Source organism: Sesamum indicum, linkage group LG10 (genome assembly GCF_000512975.1).
Source record: "Sesamum indicum cultivar Zhongzhi No. 13 linkage group LG10, S_indicum_v1.0, whole genome shotgun sequence".
Classification (NCBI taxonomy): Eukaryota; Viridiplantae; Streptophyta; class Magnoliopsida; order Lamiales; family Pedaliaceae; genus Sesamum; species Sesamum indicum.
The window spans coordinates 4,602,265-4,615,229 of NC_026154.1; the positions used below are offsets into that span (position 1 = coordinate 4,602,265).

At 33.1% G+C, this 12,965-nt stretch overlaps 1 pseudogene; it reads right to left on the reverse strand.

The window, feature by feature from the left end:
- LOC105171934 lies at window positions 8,115–12,287 on the reverse strand (annotated as a pseudogene).

The window sequence follows — 12,965 nt, forward strand, 5'->3', positions numbered from 1 at the left end:
TCTGCCCACCCTATATTTTTTAATTTTAAATTATATCAATATTTTCCCAATGTCCCTTTTTATAATTATACCATCAATTTTAATTTTAATTTTAATTTATACTAGTGTATATGAAATTATGAATTAAAATTTTAGCATATAACTTTAACTCCCAGGCAATCAGGCCTAATTCAATTGGCGAAATTGAGACCCCATAATCTTAGAGGTCAAGGGTGGGATATTGTGTCTACTGAATGGTAAACTTATTTGTTTCTACTCTAATAGTAAGTATTGATATTATAGATCAGAATGTGATTATTATAATAGTTTTTGTTAGATATGATATTCGATATGAATGATTGTAATTAATTTATTTTAATTAATAATAATTGATCGCTTTTACTTTAAAAAAAACTCGTAACTCCCTAAATTCATAAAAAAGTGATGTTTGCAATAATTTTTATTTTTGTGGGGGAGATAAATAGTAAAAAAAAGGGGTAAGGTGCATTGACATTTCATGGGTTTAGTTTCAAATACGTAAATATTTCTTATTTATTTATTTTTTATAAAATTATAATTATACTATTTGAGGTTGTACTTGCAATTACAATCTTATTAAGTGTCGATAATTTACACAAACACCCTTATGATACATGTTCGTTTACTTCTAGGAACTGATTAAATGAGTGATATGATTACCTTTAATTAAATGAACAATAAGAAAACCCTGAATTAATTATAAGTTGTTTATTTAGATTTATTATTGTAACATAATAAAATTTAGTCATGGAAGATATTTTTTTGCAATGGTCATGAGCAATGCTAAATATTTATGCCTAGCCATGATAAATATTTTAGTCACACTTATAAAAATCATAACTAACAATCATTGCACGATCATAATTAATAATTATTTATTTTTAATCATGACAGTTCAAAAGCAAAAGCTATAAAATAAAAATATTTTTTTAATTTATTTTCAGCAACAAATAAAAGTGTTTATTTTAAACCATTGTACATGCCTCCTTTACTAAACACCCACTTTGGTATAATGGTAGAAACATCTTCCATCACCTATGATGCATGAACACGGACACGATAGGATATGAACATGGTAATATGAAAAATCTAAGAAAATTATGATAGGACTTGGCACTGACGCGGCTATATATTATATACATATAATTTCTCAATATCTCATAAAATTAAAGGATGCAATATGAAAAATACCAAGATAAAATACAAATAAGCATATTTTACATCTACATTTTTAACCAAATGTGGCTTAAAAAATATACATAGTCAGTTTATTCAAAAAATTACGCAATGAAAATTTCTGATATTCAAATTAATTAAATCATCATGATTATCTCTAGAAATTTTAGTAATTTTCTCCCGAGACTTTGAGTTTGAGAGGAGGAAATTAATTTTTTTTATTAAACCTATTTTTTTTAAAAAAAAGCCCAATTTTTTTTAAAATTATTAAAAAAATAATTTTAAACCTGTCGAAAGCGTGTTGGACACGCCTTCAAAATGTGCAATATTGTGTCCTTTTATTTTATTTTATTTATAATTTCTAATACACGAATATTGTACTGGCACATGTCCAAGTCTAATTTGTAACTGACACATATTTAATATTGCATCGAGTAATTTTTTAAAGTATCCATGCATTATAGTCCATCATAGTACTTTGCAATCATACATTAATGTCATATTTACACATTTAATGATGCAATTCTATTTTTAAATTATAATCTAATTTAATTATAATTTTTTATTATAAAAAACAGACATATAATTTTAAAATACGATTAAAAAAATTCAAAAAAAGGCATGGTCGGTTGTTTGGATGATTTTAAAGTAAAATAATAATGGATTAACAACAAAATTCTAAAATTATTTAATTATCCTTTAAATTGAGGGGTCTGGGTTGATTGGAATTGGTGGCTCAGTACATTTGAAGTCATTTTCTTATATTTTAAATATATTTTTATTGCAAATATATAATAATGATTAAAAAAACAGATTATTGGTAATTGGAAAATATATCAATAAGTAGTGATCAAATTTTGGGGCAAAATTACATTTTTCTAAAATTAGGTTTAAATACATAAATATTTTAGGGGTGTTAGTATAATATACTTCTGGGGTTATATGTGCAGACTTTTTTTCACCGTGTAAAATGTGTATGTATAATTACAATTACACCCGTAAAGAAGTGTACTTGTAATTTTACAAATGACAAAACGAACTTGTGCATTCGAACCTAATTTCAGAAAGTGTCAATACAATTTACCAAATTTAGGTAAAATGATTCAGTTGATGGTCCTGCAATAGTTAAATCAACAGAAGAAACGTAATTTTTTACCATAATTAGTTATCATACGCAGAAAGTAAGAAAATCCTGATCAGAACTATTAAATGTGGTTCAGCGGTGGCTCTTGTTTCTACAGACGGTATCAAAATATTAGTCATACCTAAAAATCGTAACAGATTCTTTGATCAGAGTTAAAATCATAGCAAAAGTTGATTAATTACGGTCAGAACTTGAAATTTTCACATTATTTTGTTTGATCAATCATATTATTTTGTGCAAGTCTGGAGAAAAGAAAAATCACCTTTCTTCCCTTCAAAAGATGGCCAATTTGTCTTCCACATTATAATTTTAGCCACATAGGATTATAAATCAACAAAAACGCATCTAGGTGTCATGTCATGTCACCTTTTTGGCGCAAATTATAAATCCAATCGACCAGAGAACTAAAACTAATCAATTTTGCAAGTTGCTGGAGTTAATAAAAAATGAGCATACTTATAGGACTAAAATTAAAATTGAGCATACTTAACGGACTAAAAACATATTTTTCCCAATAATTTATTTATAATGTGGGGAATAATTGATTGTGGTTTGGTGTGAACATAAAAGAATTTAATGAAAGGGTTGCAGTTATTAAGATGTTGGGCTGCAAACATCTGAACTCAAATTTATTAAAAACACTTGCAATTAAAGGATATATCATGTGGTATAAATCCATGATCTATATATTCACACCTACTTAGCTATATCTGTCCTTTACATTCTTTTTTATCTTATGTGAAATGACCAACATACCCTTGAAAATTATGACAGGCTCACATCATATATCCCCCACCCTTCAATCGTTTGTTTGTAAAGAATTCATCCATGGTTATAAAGAAGTGTGCCCTAGACTTTGGTCCGGCTAAGGGCGATCATGATGCAGTTTCGATTATTTTCTTGATAATATATAAAATGTACTATTCGGTTTGCGATCGAATTAAAAAAATTAAATTTTTTTTGATAATTTTAGTGTTTGGTTTGATTTTTCATTTTTTAACATTGTTGACCTTTTGAATTTGAATTTGTATTTCTAAGTATTTTGTATTGTTGATTGTTGCATTTTTTTTTACTTCTACTTGAATTTGATTTTGGTGGTTCATTTTGTTTTATAAGTTTTTATATTTAAACTAGGGTAAATTACAACGATTTTCTCTGAAATTCGGCATAATTATGAATGTTTTTACGTTGTTCGAAAAATTATAAATATGTGCTTAAAATGAAAAACAATTATGTAGCTCCTATACGGTGAAGTGGACATTACTACTTCCCTCTTGATGAATTTTTGTAAAAAATAAAAATAAAATATTTGTAAAATAACAAAATTGAGAATTGGTAAAATAAATAATCTAGAGAATATTAGTAAAAAAAAATAATTTAGAAAATTATAAAATATAATTCTAACTTATAATAAAAAAAGGGCATTTTGGTCAGTTGACCAGAAAAGTTGGATGAAAAACTAATGGATGCTGACAGAATGGACTCATTGTTAGATAAATATTAAAATAAGAGGTATTTGTAACTTCTAAAATAATAATTATTTATTTATAATTATGTCAAATCTCAAGAAATATGGTTGTAATATACCTTTAAATTATTTTGGACAGATAATTTTGGATCTTTGAATTGTACACTTTTTCTTTATACTTTTCGGTTAATTCAGTATAACTAAAAATGAATTGAGATAAGTTCGACTTTTAAATTAATTTTTAGAGAGCATAAATAATTTGACCATTACGAGGAATAATCCATTAAATGGATAGTTCAAAGAATTTTGAACTTAGATTTTAAATTAATTGAGTTAATTTAAATAAGGCTTGCAGTAATTAATTAATTGGACTAGCTAAAGCTTTGGAGTTAATTAATTAAGTGGATTTAATCCATTAATTAATTAAAGTGCTTGAGCTAGTGAAATATTTAATTGGATTAAATATTTACTTGAATTTTTTTTTTCCTGTTGGATATTTTATTTGATTAGATTGAATAATAAGTCCAACAAAACAAGTCGTTCGGCTCAATTTAATTTATTGAACAAATTAAACGAGCCTAGTTCGAATGCATTGATACCCTAACCCACGATTGAAATCCTGCTAATTCTTCATACAATTTTGAAAATTAGTTATTAACATATTTCCCAGCTTGTTTTTATCACCGATTTACCTAGAATCACCTGGAGATATTTTAGGATGATGTGAATAAATGTATTGACAAGCTATATGACGTATCATCCTAGCTTTATAATGATGTGTTTGGTTAAAATGAGCTTATTTCTTAGGCATGCCAACTTAGTAAAGTAGCTGGTACGCCTATGAGCTTTACCTCCCTGCTGATGAGCTTTATGCATTTTGCTGGTGAGCCCTTATCCGTCCTATTGATGAGCCAATTGAGCTCTTAGCTGGTTGGAATAGTATGTCTAGCTTGTGGGCTTGACCCAATAACTTTAGGGAGCATTAATACTATTTCCGTAACTACTCAAAACTAATTTTACGATCAACTTAAGCAATATTTAACTTGACATTTAGGAAATAAATAAATATGGATGAAAATTAATTTAGTTAAATTCGAATAATATATGGAATAAATAAAATTTATTTGAACTTAAATTATTAAAAATTCATCAAATTAAAGTTGAATACAAATGCAAATTCTAATGATACTTAAAAAATCTAAATGAAAGTCAAGCATATTGTACTTAATTTTATTTATATTTACCAACTCGGACATCTATATTCTTATTTTGAACCTGCCTCGATTTCACAATCAATTAATATATCTATTATTTGGATAAGTTTGAGATTCTTATTTAAAATTTTGTAAATATTAGTTCGTCATTTGAACAAAACCAAGTTCATTATTTAAATTTCAACGATGATGAATTTGCACCTATTGAAATGTAAGTAATTAGTTTTATTTTATAGACCAACGAATCATAAAAATCCACTAATTAGTTAATTTAGTAATGTACATTGCTTGACTTGAATGTAAATCTAAAATTTGGGAACTTTTATTTTTATTGTAAAGAAAAAAATGAGTAAAAAATGAGTAAGATTCAAACTGTACCCAATTTTTTTTGGATATAATTTGAGTAAGATCTTTTGAGTATTTTACAGGATGAGTATGAACAGGGTATGAAAAAATTACCATGAATATTTATTTAACTCGTACTCGAATAGAACAATACCTACTCATTGATGGGCATAAAAGAAAGAGTCTTTCCTTGTTGACAAAGAGAGAGAGAGAGGCCGAGCCAAGAGCCCCTACACTAACACATCATACGTTTTTCTCTCTATCTCCCTAAGGAGAATTGGCTCTTCCTCTCTCATGACCTAGCCGAATTTTTCCCTTTTTCAAGTTTGAGTTCTCTTGGTTTGTGACCAAGTGTGGTTTTTCATTCTTCTTCCCGGATGAGCACGTATATCATGATTTCGATGTGGTGTGGGCACCTTAAAAGGGCTTCTGCATTGAGGCGCCGCGCGCGAAGACGAACGTTGGAAATGAGATCAACGTGTGTAGCCGATTAAAGGAGAAAATGAAATGGTAACTTTTATTTATGTTCATGCATCGTTTTCCTTTTCATCCGTAACCATCAATGTTATATATGTTTCAGACGTTTAGACATCGATAGCCCAAAATCCTCAAGGCCACACTAAAAATAGTCTTCATTTTTTTTTTGTCAAAACTAATAATATAAAGTCAAACATTATAATGACAAGTAATATGAAATCAAATATAATGCGTAGCCGAGTCCAATAATACTATATATGAAATATCGAAAGACCAGTTGAAATCCTAAAATTTTTGGGGGGACTAATTAATATGAAAAACAAAGATTAACTTTTTGATCATAATAGTTAGCCATAATAAAATCTTATTTCATCCAATAACCCAAACATCTTTTTATAAATCGATTTTATTAAATCACTATATGAATTTGAACCAAAAACAAATTGGGTTTTCAACTCTTTTTGGAATTTACTTGTGGTTTAAGAGATATTGATTAATTTGCAAGTGACAATTAGGGTTCTGCATGTATGATTATGGACACAATTATAGAGGATTAGGACCACATTAATTCTTGAAGCCTAATTAAGGAAAGGTCCTCCCTCATAGAGCCATTCATTTGTAGCAACAAGTTAGAACTATACAAATTTCAATGTGTCCAATTGATAGAGATTAGGGTAAATTTCTATGTGGGATCGGATTTATAGCACGCAGCTCTAGCCTCTAGGCAACACAACTTGTCAAATTATTACAACTTCAAAGCTCTTGCTTGCAGTGTTATTTATGGATTTTTTTTTTTTTTGTAATGGATTAGGACTAAAATGCATCTAAGCCTGATAACTAATATTATCAATTAAAAAATGAAGAAAAATGACATTTTTTATCCCGTAATCTAAAATTTATATACTTTTGATCTCATTAGTGATGAGATTTTCACTTTAGACCTCATAAATTTAAAAACAAAGTTTGACTTTTGGCCTCTGGCAACCTTCTTCTAGTCCAAAAAGTTAGCAACCATGTGGATAATACGGACACCAACTGGTTTTATAAGTACATCCCTTTCTTCCATTTGCACCAAATTGAATAAGAATCCTAGAACACCCATTTGTACGAACAACCCACAAAATTGAAAAGCAATATCAACGGTAACGAGCGCGACAGAATGCAACTGTGGAATGGCAACCGTGATGCGTACGTCATGGACGACGAAAATTGGAAAAGGTCTTTCATGTCGAAATTACAAGATAAAATTTTTTCTAATTTAATTTAAAATTCAAGAGGTAAATAAGAATTTGGATAATCTTTTTATTATCAAGGATATTGGTGATGCACCTTACTTCCTTGGTTTAGAGATCGCTTGCAATTCTGATGGGTTATATATGGCGCAGACGAAATATATCATGGATATTGTCCAAGATGTTGGTCTCTCCAATGCAAAAGGAGCGAGCACTCCTTTACTGAAGGGTTTGAAATTAGCTACTGATGATGGGGCGTTATTGATCAATCCAGATGCTTATAGGCGCCTTGTGGGGAGACTATTATACCTCAGTTTTGCAGGCCAGATATTTCTTATTCTGTTAAGCAATTGAGCCAGTTTCTGATGCACTCTTGTGAGATTCACTAGTCAGCTGCTCTGCATGTGGTTAATTCCTTAAAGGCATATTTTTCCCTTCCACGAATTCACTCGAGCTCAAGGCTTTTGTGATGCTGATTGGGCTTCCTGTACAGACTCCCATCGGTCAATAACTAAGTTTTGTATTTTCTTGGGGATGCTCATATCTCTTAGAAGACAAAAAAGCAAACCACTATGTCCCGGCCAATGGACAAGGTTGAGTATCGCAGCATGGCGGCTACAGTGTGTGAATGGGTGTCTTTCTTGCTGATAGATTTTGGTATTTCGGCTCCATTTCCCATTGCTTTATATTGTGACAATAAGGCAACGGTTCACATTATGGCCAACCCCATATTCCGTGAACGCACTAAGCATATTGAGATCGACTGCCATATCGTTCGGGATTAGTATAAGTCTAGTTTTATTTCCCCTTCCTATGTCAGGAGTCACGATCAACTCACTGATGTTAGCAAGGTCCTAGGCCTTCGACTCTAATGTCCAAGCTCGGATTGGTGTCTCTCGACCCCAATCTTGCTTGTAGGGGTGTTGTTGGCGCTGGCACAAAAGCAAACTTAATGGACGAAGGTTGAAGCAGAGATAAAAGATAACAGAGCCATTCTTTCATAGAAGCGTCTTCTCTTTTACGCTTAAAATACCCTGGAATTGGACGCAAAAATTTATTTTTATTGAGGAAATGAATCGTATTATTTGTTTTTCTCTTCTCTTTTATTTTTCATTGGTTTCAGCATCCCAAGTAGCAATGAATGGAGATGAAGATCTCTAATTCCTCTTGTTCCTCCATACAATCTAAAAATCATCGATGCAAGAAATACATACAGAAGAACCAGTTTGGATGTACACATCTCTAATTCAAATGACTTAATTTCAACTTGGCAGCTCAGGCATCCTAACACATCCGTAAACTTGAAATTCTTGCATCATCCAGCAATGGGGTCTGAGGTCCTTCTTCTTTCCTCAACTGGGCCCAGGAAGCTCGGTTGATTAGTTGAAGAGAGAAGCCTTGCCCACATCCGGTCAGTTGTCACAACCTTGTTTTGCGATTCAGTAATACGCTGCATACAGACCACGACTTTTGTCAACTTCATATTACATGCAGTCCAGAGAATAAAACACATCCAATATCAAAGAGCATAAAACCCCAGAAAATGTGAAATCCGCATCATTGTTAATGTAAACTTACATTGAAAGGAATATATGTCTGGCTGCCATTGACAAGTCCACTGGTGAAGCCCGTGTAGCCTGCCATTGCTCCATGAACAGCACTTTGAGCAAGGAGTGTGCAGTAGACGTTGTCCGCTGCATTGCTGGGAATAGCACGGATCATGTAAGTTGGATCTGCAAAGTACTGAGTTAGTTTCTTGTTTGCAATGATTCGGATGAATACATAATTTCCTAATTTGTGTACAGACAGACCTATGTATTTTAGAGTAATTGGAGGTTTAGCTCGCTTTGCAAAGTGTTCCTGTAAAGAGAGAAGTGATGAACGAGGTACGCCGTCAATATAATAAACTCCCACTTCTTTTAAGTCCTAATCCGTGTAAGAGAGGAGAGAAACATAGTAACATGATTAGCCCTCGGACTCTCCCTATCACGTACCTTTATTTTTTGTGAAATCCACAACCCCACGTCTTGAAGTAGCTTGTTCCCGGAAGCATCTTGTTCGTTTTTTTCAGCAAGAAGCTCCTGCCCTGCTCCTTCCGCTATAACAATCACCATGTGACCATTTTGTTTTAGCCTTTTGTTAATATATTCAAAGAGTCCACCTTCTCCTTCTAGATAAAATGGTGATTCGGGAATCAAACAACAATCAACATCTCGGCTGGCCAGAGTAGCATACATTGCAATAAATCCTGCACCAGAAATCACAACAAGGTGAGAGAAAGATATTGAAAGATATGCCAGCACGAGAGAGACTGCCCTGCAAGAATAATTGTAATGGTTCTTGTTAAGACGTTTATCATCTCTAATAGTTTAAATTTTTAGATGAAGTGGTCGTTTGACATGGTAGCCAAACAAATCTCGTTTCCGGCCATTAATAAAAGAAAGGTCTCATGAGGGTTTGCACATGAGGGGGTCGTTTAACATATGAAATATTAAATGGTCTTCCTGTGTAATAGTTTAAGCTGTTAGACGACATGGTCATTTAACATTCATGAAGGCGGAAACTCTTGCTTTCTTAGGTACTTGAAAATTGCATTACCGGCAAAATATTGAATCCTACTAGTATGCATGTTATTGATCTAAATGCTTTGAAGACGACAGAAAAGCAATAGTTTCTTGGACGCATCAAGTTACAATTCATGCAGATGTGCAGCAAATCACGTGACAAATACTTGGAGAGTAAGTGCAGGAAAATTCTAACCCGGATCAAGTTTGGCCGAACCAAATTATGTGATTGGACACTTTCCATTAACTGTACATCAATCACATGACAAGTGTATTGCACTTGCTGTATGATTTGATTCAGGTTTAACCGAACCACGTCCGGGCTAGAATTTCCCATAAGTCCATTGCATAATGATGGTTCAGAATTGCTTCTCACTACCATTGAAACTGGGTAGATTCATCTTACCGCTGTAGCGACCCATGAGTTTCACTACACCAATGCCGTTCTCTGCACTCTCCGCTTCAACATGTGCAGCGTTAATGGCTCGTTGCGCCTCCTCCACAGCCGTATCAAAACCAAACGACCTATCAATAACCTGATACCAGAAATCAGTCCAATAGTTGCGCTGATCAGAAATGGCAGCTACAGAGATAACATCAACAGAATGGAAAGGCTCTATAAACTCTGAATTTTGAACTTAAGAAAAAGTTTCACAAGTTGTAATCAACACCATGAGCACATGGCTTTTACGGCACATGGTAGGTCGTCCACTCATCAGAAAATTTGAAATCGACAGTTTGATTTACCAGGCACAACCTCATACGTGGTCATAAAAGAAAAAGTTAGTCCTGTAATCAGTGAAGGCCGGCAGGTACATACCGGAATGTCATTGTCGATCGTCTTGGGGATTCCGGCAACAACAACTTTCAGACCCCGCTTTCGGACTTCCTGCAGAATGAAAAATAAGGTAATATATATGGACATCTCATGAAAATCCTAGCAGATGTTACCATACATCTGAATATCAAATCCATGTTTCAGCTGGAAAATTGCAACTTAACTACGATTACCTCGTAGATTACAGCTGCTCCTTTCTGAGTCCCATCTCCTCCGATGATATAAACCTGAGACAGGGATACTGTCATCATTTACATGACAAACACAAGTGTAATGCTAAGTAGAAAGTTGCACCCCAGAATCAATAGTACAGATGTTCTTGTAATAAAAAAGTACAGCCTCACACTTGCCTGATTAATTCCACATTCCTGAATGCTGTCAACAATCTTCATGGTATCATGACCACCGCGAGAAGTTCCCAGGACGGTTCCACCACGCTTATGTATGTGATCCACGCCCTTCGCTGTCAAAGTAACAGTATTCTTTGCAATGAAACCCCTATAGCCTCCCTAAGAAGAGATAATTTCACTCTTAGGAATGAAAAATGTTTAAGAGATAAGAACTTGACTTATCAAAGCCACGATGTTAGGAGAAGCTACAGGAAAAGTTACAAGTCTTAAACGTCAATGAACATGAATAATCGGAAGACTTACATCAATGCCGAGGACTTTGGTGGCCCCATACATATAATTCAGGCTATGTACAATTTCCCTGATTACAGTGTTTAGCCCAGGACACAAGCCTCCACAAGTCACAATACAAGCATGCACTTCCTCCGGAGCAAAATAGACCTGTGTAACACAATGCATTTCAACAACTGGAAAGTTGCTGAATCTCCTAACTCTTACGGCTTCAACACACACCAAAAGGAAGAAGAACGTGTACCCTTTGACGGGGTCCAGCTCGACGAAAATGTACCCCTCTTTGACTGTCCTTGTGAACAACAATCTGTAAAGACATTACCCGACGTAGATAGTTGGTCAAGAAATCAGATAAACTATACCACAATGGAAAAATGACACCCTATTTACAACAAAGATTATACAGAACAAGTTAAATAGTCCGATTCACCTTTTGAGGAACACTATCATCCATGTGTACGAAGTACTGCCTGAAACCATAATAAACATAATTAGAATATTATATGATCGTGAACGAGTAATAAGACAAGGCAGATAAGCACGCGAAACACATATCCAAGACAGAGAAATGCAAGTTAAACTCACTTGACGACTGAATATGCAGGATTAAAACGCAGCGGATTGGGATAGGCCTGCGCAAAATACAAAGCACCAAGTTCAAAATCACTATTTTTGTACTACTTCATTTCATGGGATCTTATGCAGCACTTCTCAACTGTCCTAGCTTTAGAAACCATGAGCCATACTCAAACCACAATGCACATGGGAGAATGGATCCCTGGAACTTTCACTACAGTTATGAAAATCCAATCCTCCTCCATTCCTCACAGTTTCCCTTATTGCATATATGAAATCTAATCGCCATACAAAAATCCATCAAAACAGAAATCACCATCACGCAACGATGAAATCACACCGTAGGATACAGATGTGCAGTAAAAATGATGACACTAGACCACCACAACATCACGGAAGAATAGATACAGATGCATGCATGCATGTATATATATATATATGTATAGATGAAGATGAAGCGGGCAACAACGAACGGGGAGATTGGGGATGTAGTCGGTGAGATGGGGCACATCCTGGAGAACGTATCCGGAGTCTCCTGTCACCACCTTCATCTCATAATTGCTCTTCCAAGCCATGCATACACGCTCTCTCAATACCTACTCCAATTTGTTCTCCTCACCCTTTACTAAAGCTTCATTCATTGTAATATTTTCCTAATACGTACTTTGACCCGGACAACCTTAATTTGTACTATACTATATTTGTCGGGCTAAATTACAAATTACTTTTCTGTATTATTTAAAATGTTCATATAAGTCTATATAAAATAAATTTTTTACCTCTACGTGTTTTTTAAAAAAAAACCAAAAAGAAGCAAATTAGCCCTTCGCCTAAGGCAGTATGCTCCTCTTTTAAAATTACAGGAGTAAACGTATTTTATTTTTTACGAATTTATGTTAATATTTTGAGTAACACATGAGTATTAATCTTGTTCCACTGCATTCCATTATTTTTTATTTATTAATCTTGTTCCCATCTTCCTTCTGTTTATAGAATTTAATTTTTTTTCTCTAATCATATAATATTCTTATAATTATTACTTTAGTGAGTAATTCACTGTGCGTGGAGTGGAGTGCAAAATTCTATTTACATATAATAATGCATTGTGTCAAATTTTCATTTGTTTTACTTTTTAAATCCTTTTTAATTTTCTTTATTTAAGTTCAATCTAAAATAAAAACATTACGGCAACAAAGTTTAATAATTAGATATAAAAAATAAAAAATTTGAAATTGAGTTTGTTCATATTTATAATGGTCAACTATTTTTATT